Genomic DNA, 15,580 nt, shown 5'->3' with positions numbered 1-15,580 from the left:
ATGATCTTGGATAAAAACATAAAAGTATTCATTACAGCTTGTATTTATTTCATGGCAGATGCTTTAGAGCTTGGTATTTCTGTACTAGTAAAATGAACAACAGATGTTCCAGAGTGGTTGAAGACCGGCATTTTGGGAATAATCAGTAGAATTGCAATATTGTTACTGACCATACATATATCATATTTCATGATAGCAGCAGCAATATTCTATATAACTTATAATTGTAGTCTGTGCCATAGAAAACTAGCCGATGTAACATTGAGAATTTATAAAATTAGGATTCTACATGTAAATCATAATCTCTCTTGAGGGTTCACATCTTGTGCATAATAGGGGATTCATATTAAACTACCCAATATACTTTCCATATTTTATGTGGGTGTGCTGTGGCAGTCTATGAAGTTAATTCATTAAGTCCAATTTATCTGTAAGCAAACCTTGCCTTAAATGCTCTTGTTGACAAGTGATGTACTTTTATAGAAAAATAATGAACTTTAAATAATTAGGATCTTACAATGTGACTTTTATGGATACACAAGAACTAGTTTCATAGATACAAGCCTACTAATGTCTGTGTGATGTCCCAAAAGGAAAACAAAAATTCACTTTTCGTCTCTACTGGTCATTTATTAGTTGAGTTGAAGGTGCAGTTTAAGCTATTTTTTGTGAAATTAGGTAAGAATGTAAATTCCAGCATTTTCAGTGTTCAAGCAAAATATTTTTATTACTTAACCCTTATGAAATATTTTTAAATACAATTTGAGCACTGCCCTATCAAATATTGCAGGCAGTTCTGTCTCATAAGAGATTTCCTTCCTCATGAAGGAAGTATAATATGCAGTCATCATTATGATATGTATTTTAACAAAGTGCATTCTAAATATAGCTATGCAATTTTGTTTAATTATGCACTGTAGAAAAGATAAAGACACATCACACTGCAAGCATTGACCTTGCACCTGTAAAATGTGACATGGAACAATCAGATATAAATTATTTTTGTCTCATTACTATACAGGTCCATGCATACCTTTGGGCTCCCAGTTGTGCTGTAATATTAAGAGTGTATGGTAATGAATGATTAAAACTTAAGATTTTTAAAATTAAAATAAAATTGCTTGTGATCCAGTGGATTGCCTAGGAGCTCAAGTTGACTTCTCACTGGACTGCAGTTACACCTCACCTGATGCAAAACTCAAACAGTACAGTATTGTGCCTGAGAATTGTGCTACTGGATTTGACTTGGTTTCTATATTTCACATTGATATTTCCATTTATATATCACCTTTCATGGCCTCAGGATGCCCAAAAGCACTTTGTAGCCAGTGATGTACTTTTGAAGTGTAGTCACTGTTGTAATGTTAGGAAAGTTTCAATTTTTTTTTGGTTACTTGGAATACTGCATTTAGTAATACAAGGATTATATAAAGGAAGCAATTGGAATTTCTAATACAATACTCCAGCTAATTAAACTTTTGTTGACCAAAAGTAAAACTATAAGCTGCTGTAAACACCACCAGTTTTCCAATTGTGTTTTAGCCTGTGTTCCTCTGAGTTAACTGTCTTTCTTTGATACTATTTTTAATAAGAAAATTCTTCCTTGAATTGCAGGTGGAAAATGGGGACACTAAATATTGTTGATCAGTGCCTATTTGCAAAATGTAATCAAGGGCAAAGCATTTCAGTTGGTTTTGTCAGTTGCTGTGTTCTGTAGGACTAAAGTTATATTGCACTTTGAGCCTGAGATTGTTGGAAAGAATGGCATATAGCTGAGGAGGTCCCTTTTACATTGGCTCTCTGTTATAAGAAAGCTCTGTTTAGATGTCTGATAAAGTTTCAAGGGCATAGGATGGAACATTGTGCAAACAATTTTTGAAATAAATTCTGTTTATTTATTAAGTGACCATTTTAGTTGGAATTTTATTACCTCTCCCTTTTAATAAAAACATTCTGTTTCCAGATATGTTGCAGTCAGATTTTTACCCATGCCACTTGTGTAGTGTAGCTGATTGCAGGAAGTGTGCATGTGGTAACACCCTTTTTTTTCTCATATGGGGAAGTACTTACAGTACATTGCTTTTTGCTTTCAGCTTTTCATTTTGCCCATTATGGCCCAAATCAGGTTGCTGTGAGGTCGACACACAAACATATATTTTTAAAAAATATATTAATGCAAGAGCTACTACATGGTGGAGTGTATATGATTATATCACTGAGTTACAAAGACCCAGGGTCTAAGTTTGATTTGTTATGTATTGACTGATCTTTGTCAGGACAATTATGTAAAGTGCAAAGCAGACCTCGCTGTATGTATGACAAAGGCTGTGGGCCTGAACAACATCCTGATTGCCGTGCTGAAGACCTCTGTGTACCAGAACTGGCTGCTTCACTAGCCAAGCTGTTCCAGTACAGCTATGACTTTGGCATCTACCCTAATAATGTGTAAGATTACCCAAGTATGTCTTACCCACACAGAATAAGCCTCCCTGCCTTCACCCAGTCATCTGAAGGAACAAGTCATCAATAGTGCCATAAAATTACATTTACCAATAACTTGCTTGCTGATGGTCAGTTTGGATTCTGTCAAACCTCATCACGACCTTGATTCCGATATGGATGCAAAAGCTGAATTCCAGAAGAGAGAGAGTAACTGCCCTTTATATCAAGGCAGCATTAGATTGAGTGTAATACCAAAGAACACTAGCAAAATGGAGATCATGGGGTTGTGGGTGGGGGCGTGGCATGGGAAGTAGTGGTTCCAGCTGCTGGAATCATACTTGACACAAGGGGAGATTGTCAAGAGAGCAGTCATAACGCCAGGATGTTGCTGTATGAGTTCCTCGGGAAGTGTCCTCCGCCAAATTAAATTCTGCTTCAACAATGTCCTCGGCTCAACCATCTTCAGTTGCTTCAACTGTATCTTCCCTCCGCCATTAGGAGTTGCACTGTTCACTAGCATTCGCTTCATTCATAACTCCTCCAGTAAAGAAGCTGCCCATGCCAGCTAACACCACAACCTGGATGGTAACTAGATTTGGGCTAAGCAATGGCATTTGTGCTGCATAAGAGTCAGGTATTGACCACCATGAATGAGGAGAAGCACAGCCTTCTCCCCTGGAGCTTCAGCAAAACCACGATTACTGAGTTCCCAACCACCAATACCTGGGCAGTCACCATTGATGAGAAGCTGAACGAGGCAAAACTGTTAACACTGGCTACAGGAATAGGACAGAGGCCAAGTACTTTGAGTGATGCACTTTGTAACCAATCAAAACCTCTCTATATCCACAATCCTCAAGTAAGGAGTGTAAGGGAATAATCATTGCTCACCTAAATGGATGCAGTTACAAAAGTCAAGAAGCTTGATACCATCCAGGACAGAGCAGTTTACTGGACTTAATATCTATTTCCTCCTTCAGTGATGCACTGTGATTTCAGCATATATGATTTATGGAATACTCTGCAGCAGCTTATCAAGTCTCCTCTGATAGTACCCCCCTTTTCCTGGCACTTCTATCACTGAGAAGGTCAAGAATATCAATTTTTTTCCCCCTTTCGGATATTATCACATAAAAGTCTCCTCGAAGCCCTATAGCCCTATGTGGACAAATATTGTCATGCCTTCATTGTCACGTGGGCAGAGTCCTGAAATTGCCCATCTAATACCATTGTGGTTACACCATCATCACAAGAACTGCAGCAATTCCAGGAAAGGCTGGCCACCTCCATTATCACCAGGAATGGGTATTAAATGTGACCTGGTCATCAACATCCTGAGAGCAAACTTTTAAAAATGGCATTTAAAAAAAAAAAATTGCTGGACAAACTCAGAGGTCTGGTTGTATCTGTGGAGAGAGAAACAGAGTTAACATTTCGAGTCGTATGACTCTTCTTCAGGTCACTCACTGCAGAATACCCAGTTTCTGACTTGTTCTTGTAGCCACAGTATTAATATTAGCCACAGTATTAATATGGCTGGGTCAGTTAAGATTCTGATCAGTGATGACCTCCTCCAGGATGCTGATGGGGGATTTAGCAATGTTGATGCCTTTGCCTCTCAAGGGGAGATGGTTGGACTCTCTCTTGTTGGAGATAGTCATTGCCTGGCAAATTTTACTTGCCTCTTATCAACCCAAGCTTGAATGTTGTCCAGGTTTTGCTGCTTTTGGGCACAGACTGCTTTGTTATCTGAGGAATTGTGAATGGTACTGAACATTGCAATCATCAGCAAACATCCTTATTTCTGACTTATGATGGAGGAAAGGCCATTAATAAAGCAACTGAATATGGTTGGATCTAGGACACAACCTGAGGAGCTCCTGCAGGGATGGTGGGACTGGGATGACTGGCCTCCAACACCACGAGTATTTTCCTTTTGTGCTATGTATGACTCCAACCAGTGAGTTTCCCCCTTGATTTCTATTGACTTCTATTTAATTAGGGCTCCTAAATGTGAGGGGCAGTCGCTCTCACCTCACGTCTGGAATTCAGCTCTTTTCATGTTTGGACCAAGGCCAAGGTTGGACCAAGACCTGGAGATGGAGTGATCCTGGTGGACTTTTAATATATTTGTAACTTTTTATTTTCTTGCAATGCCTGGAAAGCCTTTTTTTCATTATTTCATAGTAGTATCCATATGTAATTCTATTTTGAGTCTATTTTCTGTGCTCTGTAGCTAATGTTAACAAATACGCAGCAGATAAGGCTAGTAGTTTCAGGGAAGTTCTTATCTACTCAGCCCAATTGGTTTTGAATACTTTCAACTTGCACTTCAGAACAATAAAAATGCCACTACTATCGCAATAAAACTATTGAAACCTCAAAAATAATTGTCATTGTATTGGCCCAGAAATTGCTGGAAAAATAATTCTGAGCTCACTACGCTAAACGTTATTAGTTCATAGTAATTCCCTAATACTTTGTGATGCTGAAAAGATATGGCATGAGTTCCGATTCTCCTAGACTGGACAATTTGCACCACCCCACTCATGACCTCGCCAAAACCAAAACATTGCACGTTTGACGTTAGCCTCTCCATTGAAGTTCATTGCATTTCGTCAAATTATTGGACATTCATGCTTCATTTGAGTTATTCTCATTGCTGGTAATTTATATTGTCAGAAGCCTAATTATATAATTATGGTCCCGACTTGCTACTCCGTCTTGAAGACCCAGAAAGAGAGCAATAAAACTGTGGACCCTCATTCCTATAGATAGTGAATTGCTGCTAGACATGAAAAAAATGTTAAAAAATATCTTGGTGGAATTTTTGAGCTGCTCTTGCCATCCACACTCCTGTTGGTGATTGAGGGCAATAATTTTTAGGATGCAAAGCTATTTCCACGCTCAGAAGTGTGAATTAGATATGATTTGGTCAACAACTCCATCATTGTATTTTACCCCAATAGTAATAGGTGAACGAGATCGATTTTTAAAAATCCAGCTGTTCCAGTGATAACAATTCCAGTGTTGTGTTCCTGATCCTGATGATCATGCTGGTTTAATAATTCATAACTCAAGAATGTTTGTTTGTGCATTTCACACACCTACCTTGCCATCCATTCATAACTTCTCAAGGACTAATACAACAGTTCCCAAAATCAGCTGGAATATGATCTTCGTCTGCTTGCTCTTTTTATTTTTTCTTACTTTACCTTTTGTCATTTTTTCTCTCTTGCTTCACTCTCTTTATTTCCTTTTTTCTGTTTCTTTTTCTGACTCTTATTTCATCTGTGATATCCTACTTTGGCTTTTGTCATTTGCACTGCTTTTTCTACCCTTAAATTTCAATGGTTAAGAAGAAAGGTCATTGGACACGATGCTCATGAGGTCCCAGATGTGATGTTGGCATTTAGTTATCATTTTGGAATTCCAGCAATTTGCCATGCAAACATGAGGCAATCTGAAAAAGTGATTGATGTTCATGCCACTCGCTGCAAGAAACGTTAGGCCAGCAATGCCAGGGCATTAATCCTAGACCAACAAAAGAATTCTTAATAAACAATCCTATGTTAAATGTTTCAATTTATTTACTTGCATTCATCTTTTTCCTTCTGTTTTCTCTTATGATACTTTTCTTTGACTAATATGTCATATTCTCTTTAATATAAAGTTTTTTTTAAAAGCTTGAAGGTATTTACCTTTTCTTTCCATGCTTCCATTGCATTCCATTTTGAAGTTTGCTGCAGCTTTTAAAACAAACAAATTTTTGGCTTAAAACTTAGTTCCAAAGCTACTTTTTACCATCCATTAAATAACAAAAAAAACTGAAAGTAACTTTGATACGGATAAATAAACTTAACCAGGGTGTGCTTAAGAGTTGAAATAACTCTTAAATGCTATTTTTAAAAAAGCCACAACCTTTTATAGTGGAAACAGCTTAGTTGGTGGAATTCAGTGTATATGGTTTGGGTGTGAGCTCACAAGGAAGATTTGAACAGCCACTTTCATGTTTAATACACTGTCCCAGAGAGTAACACTGTGACCTCAACATACTATTCTTCTGTTTGTTTAATGTAGCTATCACTCTTTGGGGAAAAATGCTGTGAAATATATCAAAGAAACATTGTATGTTCTTGTGATGCCACAGGTGAATCTTCTTTGTTTGAAATTGATTCTGTTACATTCCTTATAGGACAACACTTAGATGTATTTAAATTGTTTCTTCTCGTAAGTTAACTTTTTTATATGGGCAGGAGATATTGGATGAAGTTCTAGTACATTGAAGTGGCTTAAATAGAACACGGAGATTTTTCTGATGGCAACATGCTGGCAATACTGAGCTTTTTTTTTAAAATAAAAGGTCATAGTTAAAACACTTTATATTTGCTCGTTTCTCTGAAAGGAGATGAATGCATGATTTGCTGCTGACTGCATAGTTGACAATTATTGCAATGAACTCCAGCTTTACACGTAAACTATAAAACTGCTATCTGATTTCAGCTAATATTCATGAGTGACTGTCAGCAGATGCCAGGTTGTTTCTGTAAATGACTCGTAGGTTACGATAATACTTTTTAAAAAAAAACCCCAGTATTTTAATCTTGTGTGGTACAATTTTAATACAGTAGTGTTTCTGAATCAAAATGGAAATGGATGGCAATATACATTTTAAGTCAGCTAAATTGAGATTTATTGTGTACTATATTCTACAAATTTACTTTATAGCTGACAGTAGCAGACTAGTAGTGTGGAACTTGAAGGACAGTTTCTGATTTATTATTGTCCAACTGCAATCTAAGAATGATTTGTTCACTTATTACTATAATACAGCAAATTTACTTGAAATTGTGTTGTAGTATTGACCTTGGGGAAATATGATATTCCTTAAATGTATAACACTTGTAATATTCATCTATCAATTTTAGAAAATATATTTAAAATGAAAGTAGCTTTTCTCTTTCCTCCCTATAGCCTCATATATGTACATTTCAAAGAATGAATTAAGACCACCAGATCAAGTCAAGTCCTGATACCATGCAACATGTAGTTCATTTATCAGCTCATCAACCACATAGCTTAATGATTGAGGCAAAAAGCTGCAGCCGTTTTCAAAAAAAAATACAGGATTCCTTTCCAACACCCAAGCCAGTCAAGCTAGGTTCTAGCAGACTGCCATAGCTCATTCCCTGTCATTCGACCCACCTAACTAACAAATCAGTTTCTATAATTGGAAGTGGACTTTTTACCCCGGAAGTTGTCTAGGTCTCTCTTTGAAGAATTGCGGAGTTCATACACTGAATTTTCAGACTGTTTAAAATCTCCCTTAGTTGCCAAGCTTCATTTTAGTTCTTACTGAAACTGTCAGTAACACCATTGCTTCCAATGACAAGAACTGAAACAAGTTGGTTGTTTTCCATGGTTAATTTTGGCAGTCAGAGGCTCGTATCAAATAATCTTAATCACTATACCTTTCTGAACTTAATGTAAGCAAAAATTTTCCAGACTAATGCAGAAAAAGCTTCAGTTCAGGATTGGCTTAAATTGAAATTATTTTTACCCTGCCACAGTTATTTATGACTTTCTGCCTCAGGCTATTGCAGTACACTCTGGGGAAACTGTAGTTGAACAGGAGCAAATTAAAACTACTGCTGTAATCAAGCATATATTTTCCACATACACAATTTTTGAACAAGAAGTGAGAACTTCCCAGTCCTAATTCTGTCTAGTTGTCAAGTGACCTGGGTTTTTGTGGTGCAATTCCCATGGTGCAGTTCTCCACACATACTTTGTCCACAGCAGCTGGAAATCCCCAGGAAACAATGCCAAGATGAGGTCTGCAACTCCTTGGACCCTAGACAGAAGGGCAGGCCCACCTGGGGTGTTGTGGATGGAGGAGGGGTGACCTTCTTGTAGATAATTATAAAATTAAACAGTTTTATAAAATCATGGTGTGTTGCATACCTGAAACAGGCCATTCAATACTGCAACATATTGTTCAAGTAAATTTGCTGCATTATAGTAATAAGTGAACCAGACACACTTAAATTGCAGTTGGACCACAATAAATCAGAAACTGTCCTTCATGACGTGTTGCATAACTGAAACAGGCCATTCAGCCAATTAAGTTTGCTGTTCTCCATATTAGCCACCTAAGGGCTCTCACCCTTTCTTTATCCTCCTCTCCACCTTGTGCCCAATCCTCCTAGCTCCCCTTTCCAGTTAACCCCCTCTCCGAACCCTGCCTGACCTGAGTACCTGCCTGATCTTAACACCCTGTGTGCAAAACATTGACTGCAAAACTATAAGAATTGGTTTTCCTATAAGTTGTGTATTACTCTCATGATTTGTTTTGCGTTAGTTGTTTATGGTTACTTTATACTTTACCTCTGCCCACCTTCAGTGGTGGAGTTATGTTTTTGCCCCTGGTTGTTGGTCTGTTTGACTGTAAGCAATATATCTCAAAATCTCTTAAATGGATTTCAGCGTAAACTGGTACACAGGGTGTGGCCCAAGGAAGAAGTGATTAGTTTTTGACAAAGATGCAGATCTGGATCCTGGAATTTTTTTAAAGGATTGGTTAATGTTGGCGAATTGACATTTTTTTAAGTATGTTGTAGGTTGTTTTATTTAGAATGTTGGTTGTTTTAGAATGTTGTGGATTGTCTCAGCTTCTATGGTGGTATTTATGTATTTGTTCATGGTATGTGGATGTCACTGGTGAAACCAGCATTTATTGCCCATCCCTAATAGCCCTTGAGAAGGTGTCAAAGCTGTCAAAATATGAACAGAGTTTTCAGAGCCGGTTGTTGGATGTGGATTGGCCTGAAGCCTCGTCCAGTAAGATGGAAGCTCTTAAATAAAATAATTCAGCTTTGTAGTTAGAGCACCAGGGAAAAGCTGTGTAATTGTAATAGCATTGAGTTAACACAGCGTGGCAGTGGTATGCACTCTACTGAGTGCCCTCCCACTTGTATCAGCTGTGAAGCAGTGAATAAGCAAACATTACTTGTTGGGATAGTTTAGGGAGCTGATAATTTAGATTTTGTATTCCAAGGTGGGTACTGATTTGATTATTCCACTTTTATGACAGATATTAATTTAAAGTTGGTATTGAATGCCAACATGTAAACTCAAGAACTTGGATTAAAGGAAAGACTTGCATTTATATAGCACTTTTTATGACCACTGGGCATCTCAAAGCGCTTCACAGCATTTGTGAAGTGTAGGCACTGTTGTAATGAAGGAAGCGCAGCAGGCAGTTCCACACGCAACAAACTCCCACAAACAGGAATGTGGTACTGACCACGTATTGAAGAGGGATAAATATTGGCCAGGAGACCAGGGAATAACTCCCCTCCTCTTTGAAATGGTGTCATGGAATCTTCTATATCCACTGGTAGGGGCAGTTTAACATCTTACCCAAAAGACAGCACTTCATACAATGCAGCACTCCCTCACTACTGTACTGGAATGCCAGCCTAGATGTTTGTGCTCAAGGATAGCTTTGTTTTGCTCAGTGTTTGTAATTTCCCCATAGCAGCCATGGCATTTTGCCAGTATAAAAGCAGTGATAGGACAGAATGAAGTGGAAATATTTGCAGTTTTGTACATACAATATAAACTCCTTCCTATGGCCACACAAAACTATGTTAACAATCGAGATCAGGGATGGCCAACCTTTCAAGGGCAGTCAGAAGAAGATATTGCACCTGATGAAAAGTTGCAAGTGTTTTAGGACCCTTTTTCTGTTGAGGCTTTGGTCTTGGGAAGGCAATGCTGCTGTTCCATAAATACAGTCAGGCTATTTATGTGCTCGGTTGCTGACAAAAGTATAGAAATCGTGCTTTGAGGAGACCATGGTTAAGAGGAAATTTGATGGAGGCGTTCAAAATTGTGAGGGGTCTGGACAGAGTAGATAGGGAGAAATTGTTCCCATTGGTGAAAGGGCGAGAACCAGAGGACACTCATTTAGGGAGAAATTGTTCCCATTGGTGAAAGGGCGAGAACCAGAGGACACTCATTTAAGGTGATTGCCATAAGAACTAAAGGCGACATGAGAAAAAACTTTTATAATGCAGAGTGTGGTTAGGATCTGGAATGCAGTGCCTGAGAGTGTGGTGGAGGTGGAGTCGATCATGGCTTTCAGCAAGGAACTTGATAATTATCTGAAGAAAAGACATTTGCAGGAGAAAGGGCAAAGGCTAGATGAGTTGCTCTTACAGCGTGGCACAGGCACAAAGGGCTGAATGGCCTCCTTCTGTGCTGTTGTAATGAAGGATGCGTAGCAGCCAGTTCTGCACACAGTGAACTCCCACAAACAATAATGTGGCAATGATCACATATTGATGAGGGATAAATATTGGCCAGGACACCAGGGAATAACTTTGAATCTTCTAAAACCTGCAAGAAGAATTCAAGAAGGCAGCTCACCAGCACCTTCTCAAGGGCAATTAGGGATGGGCAATCCTAGCCAGCGACGCCCACATCCTGTAAATGAATAATGAAAAAAAAACCAGAAAAAACCTTAGCTCAACATGAGTATTTTTAAAACACATGGTTGGCGCAGCTTTGGCTTCTATTCAGCACCAACAATTAAAACACTCTATATATTATGGGTTTAAGAATTGACTTTCTTGTTCGAAGAACACAATAGGAGAATAGCAATTTATATGATGAAAAGTTGTTTTTTATTAAAAGGTATGTTCTGTAGAAGGCTTCACTACACTCTAGAAAGAATCCAATTAGAGAGTGCTCCACATCTTTGGGGAGGTAAACAGAAAATGCTAGAAGTACTCAGTGGGCCAGGCAGGGCCTGTGGAGAGAGAAACAGAGTTAATATTTCTGACTGGTAACTTTTCATTAGAATTAGAACATGTTACACGTACAACAGGTTTTAAGCAAATGCAGAAACAAGGAGAGGAGAGGAAGGATGAGAGAAGAAAAGGGAAGGTCTATGAAAGGGTGGAAGACAGCAATATTTAAATAAAGAGCAGAATCATTGTCAGCATCTGCCCAAAACAATGGGAGCAGTAGTTCTGATCTGAAATTGTTGAAGTTAATGTTGAGTCCAGAAGATTGTAAATTGCCTAATTGAAAGATGAGGTGCTGTTCCTCTAACTTCTATTGAGCTTCATTGGAACAGTGTAGGTGACTCAGTCTGGGGTAGAGAATTAAAATGGTCAGAAACCAGAAGCTTAAGCTTAGTGTCATGTTTGCTGACTGTATGGAGGTGTTTAGCAAAGCTATCAACCAGTCCGTCTTTGCTATCTCCAATATAGAGGAGACAGCATCGTGAGCAGCACTGTTTCACCTGGAAAGGTGTGTTTGGGGCCCTGAACGTTGGGAATGGTGAAGGTGGAAGGGCAGTTGCTGCATCTATCCTCCCCTCCCCTCAGAGCCTTTTTCCCTGCCTCTGTGTTTGCTTAAAACCTGATGCATCTGTAACTCTTAATTTAGTATTATCCATCCTCATAGCTGTAATTGTTTCTTTAACCAAAATGCTACACCCCCCACCATTTTATCCCCCTCTCTGCCTGAAAACTCTATATCCAGGAATGTTAAGCTGCCATTTCTGCGCCTCTTTAAGCTAAGTTTCTGTTATAGCAATGATATCATGCTGCCATGTGTGTATCTGTGCCCTCAGCTCATCAGCTTTTATTTGCTATCCTCCTTGCATTTACATATATTTTAAAACTGCTAAATTCCTGTGCTGTATTGTTTTTAACCTGTGCTGCTTCTTTCAGAGTCACTCACTAATTAGCTATCTCCCGTTCCATGCTCTGAATTTGCCCTCAGGTTCCCACCCCCCTGCTAGTTTAAATCTAGTTTAAAGGCCCCCCCACCCCCCAACAGCACTAGCAAATCTCCCTGCGAGGATATTTGTCCCAGTCCTGTTCAGGTGTGGACCAGCTTGTACAGATCCCACCTTCCCCAGAACTAGTCCCAATGCCTCAGAAATCTGATGCCTCCTTCCCTACACCAGCTTTCCAGCCTCATGTTTAATCACCCTATTCTCCTATTTTTTATACTCACTTGCACGTGAGGCTGGGAGTAATCCTGAGATTACTGGTTTAGAGGTCCTGCTTTTCAATCTCCTTTTTTAATTCATTCATGGGATGTGGGCTTCGCTGGCTGAGTGAGCATTTAGAACCATAGAACACTACAGCACAGAAAACAGGCCATTCGGCCCTTCTAGTCTGTGCCAAAATATTATTCTGCTAGTCCCATTCACCTGCACCTAGTCCATAACCCTCCAGACCTCTCCCATCCATGTATCTATCCAATTTATTCTTAAAACTTAAGAGTGAGCCCGCATTTACCACGTCAGATGGTAGCTCGTTCCACAGTCTCACCACTCTCTGAGTGAAGAAGTTCCCCCTAATGTTCCCCCTAAACCTTTCCCCTTTCACCCTAAAGCCATGTCCTCTCGTGTTTATCTCTCCTAATCTAAGTGGAAAGAGCCTACTCGCATTTACTCTGTCTATACCCCTTATAATTTTGTAAACTTCTATCAAATCTCCCCTCATTCTTCTACGCTCCAAGGAACAAAGTCCTAACCTGTTTAATCTTTCCCTGTAACTCAACTCCTTAAGACCCGGCAACATCCTAGTAAATCTTCTCTGCACTTTCTCAATCTTACTGATATCCTTCCTGTAGTTAGGTGACCAGAACTGCACACAATACTCCAAAGTTGGCCTCACCAATGTCTTATACAACCTCACCATAACATCCCAACTCCTATACTCAATACTTTGATTTATGAAGGCCAGTATGCCAAAAGCTTTCTTTACAACCCTGTCTACCTGTGACACCACTTACAGGGAATTATGTATCTGAACTCCCAGATCCCTTTGTTCCTCTGCACTCCTCAGTGCCCTACCATTTACTGTGTATGTCCTACCTTGGTTTGTCCTTCCAAAATGCAACACCTCACACTTTTCCGCATTAAATTCCATCTGCCATTTTCTGGCCCATTTTTCCAGTTGGCCCAGATCCCTCTGCAAGCTTTGAAAGCCTTCCTCGCTGTCCACAATGCCTCCAATCTTAGTGTCATCAGCAAACTTGCTGATCCAATTCACCACATTATCATCCAAATCATTGATATAGACAATAAACAACAATGGCCCCAGCACAGATCCCTGAGGCACACCGCTAGTCACAGATCTCCAGTCTGAGAAGCAATCATCCACTACCACTCTCTGTCTTCTCCAATTTTGAATCCAGTTTACAACCTCTCCATGGATACCAAGTGTCTGAACCTTCTGAACTAACCTCCCATGTGGGACCTTGTCAAAGGCCTTACTAAAGTCCATGTAGACAACATCCACAGCCTTTCCTTCATCTACTTTCTTGGTAACCTCCTTGAAAAACTCTACAAGGTTCGTTAAACACGACCTACCACGCACAAAGCCATGCTGACTATCCTTAATCAGCCCTTGGCTGTCCAAATAATTATATATCCGATCTCTCAGAACACCTTCCAATAATTTACCTACTACTGACGTCAGGCTCACTGGCCTGTAATTACCTGGTTTACTTTTGGAGCCTTTTTTAAACAACGGAACAACATGAGCTATCCTCCAATCCTCCGGCACCTCACTCGTGGCTAAGGACATTTTAAGTATTTCTGCCAGGGCCCCTGCAATTTCCACACTAGTCTCCCTCAAGGTCCGAGGGAATATCATGTCAGGCCCGGGGGATTTATCTACCTTTATTCGCTGTAAGGCAGCAAGCACCTCCTCCTCTTTAATCTCTATATGTTCCATGACACTACTGCTTGTTTCCCTTCCTTCCTTATACACTATGCCAGTTTCCTGAGTAAATTTATTGCCCATCCATAGTTGCCCTTGAGAAGGTGGTGGTGAACTGCCTTCTTGAACCGCTGGAGTCCATGTGGTGTAGGTATACCCACAGTGCTGTTAGGAAGGGAGTTCCAGGATTTTGACCCAGCGACAGTGAAGGTATGGTGATATATTTCCAAGTCAGGATGGTGAGTGACTTGGAGGGTAACTTCCAGGTAGTGGTGTTTCCATCTATTTGCTGCCCTTGTCCTTCTGGATGGTAGTGGCCAAAGGTTTGGAAGGTGCTGTCTAAGGAGCGTTGCTGAATTCCTGCAGTGCATCTTGTGGATGGTACACACTGCTGCTCCTGTGCATCGGTGGTGGAGTGAGTGAATGTTTGTGGATTTGGTGCCAATCAAGTGGGCTGCTTTGTCCTGGGCGGTGTCAAGCTTCTTGAGTGTTGTGGGAGCTGCACTCATCCAGGCAAGTGGGGAGTATTCCATCACACTCCTGACTTGTGCCTTGTAGGTGGTGGACAGGCTTTGGGGAATCAGGAGCTGAGTTACTTGTCGCAGGATCCCTGGCCCCTGACCTGCTCTTGTAACCACAGTATTTATATGGCTAGTCAGGTTCAGTTTCTGGTTAATGGTAACGCCACGATGTTGATAGTGAGTGATTCAGTGATGGTAATGCCATTGAATGTCAGTGGGCAATGGTTAGATTCACTCTTGCTTCTTAGCTCCCTAAAACCTGCTTTCAGATCCTCTCCTCTTTCCTTCTTAAGTCATTGACCTCTGGTTGATCACCCTCCCCCAGAAGAATGTCCTGCAGTTGCTCTATGATATCCTTGACCCTGGCACCAAGGAGGCAAGATACCATCCTGAAGTCACACCTATGGCCACAGAAATGTCTGTCTGTTCCCCTAACTAACGAATCCCCAAACACTATTGCTCTCCCTTTCTTCTTCCTCCCCTCCTATACAGCAGAGCTGCCAGTGGTGCCACAAACATGGCTCTGACTGCTCTCCTATGAGGAACCAACGCCCTCACCAGTATCCAAAATGGAAAACTTATTGATGAGTGGGACCCTGGGGGACTCCTGTACCACCTGTTTAGTTCTCTTGGACAGCTTGGCGGCACTCATTCCCTTTCTGCCATGTGATTACTTCTCTGAATGTAATATCCACATAGCGCTCAGCCACATGGATGTGCCACAGTGACTCCGACTGCCGAAGCCCGGAGCTCAGGTTTCTACAGCTGATGCCACTTCCTGCACGTCTGGTCCTCTAGGGCACTGGTAGCGTTCATGACTTTCCACATATTACAGTTTAAGCATTCCACGTGACCGAGCTGTCC

General features: G+C 40.3%; 2 protein-coding genes across 3 annotated transcripts in view; one reads left to right on the top strand and one right to left on the bottom strand.

Moving 5' to 3' along the window:
* Nucleotides 1-15,580, bottom strand: part of dmac2l (distal membrane arm assembly component 2 like) — a 391,974-nt gene that overhangs the window by 78,258 nt on the left and 298,136 nt on the right. The gene's annotated exons all lie outside the window — the stretch shown is intronic.
* sos2 (son of sevenless homolog 2 (Drosophila)) overlaps nucleotides 1-15,580 on the top strand; it is a 106,882-nt gene that overhangs the window by 1,568 nt on the left and 89,734 nt on the right. The gene's annotated exons all lie outside the window — the stretch shown is intronic.

Source organism: Cetorhinus maximus, chromosome 18, assembly GCF_964194155.1.
Source record: "Cetorhinus maximus chromosome 18, sCetMax3.hap1.1, whole genome shotgun sequence".
Taxonomy (NCBI): domain Eukaryota; kingdom Metazoa; phylum Chordata; class Chondrichthyes; order Lamniformes; family Cetorhinidae; genus Cetorhinus; species Cetorhinus maximus.
Note: the sequence above shows the minus strand (reverse complement) of the source record. Positions and strands in the feature narration are given on the sequence as shown.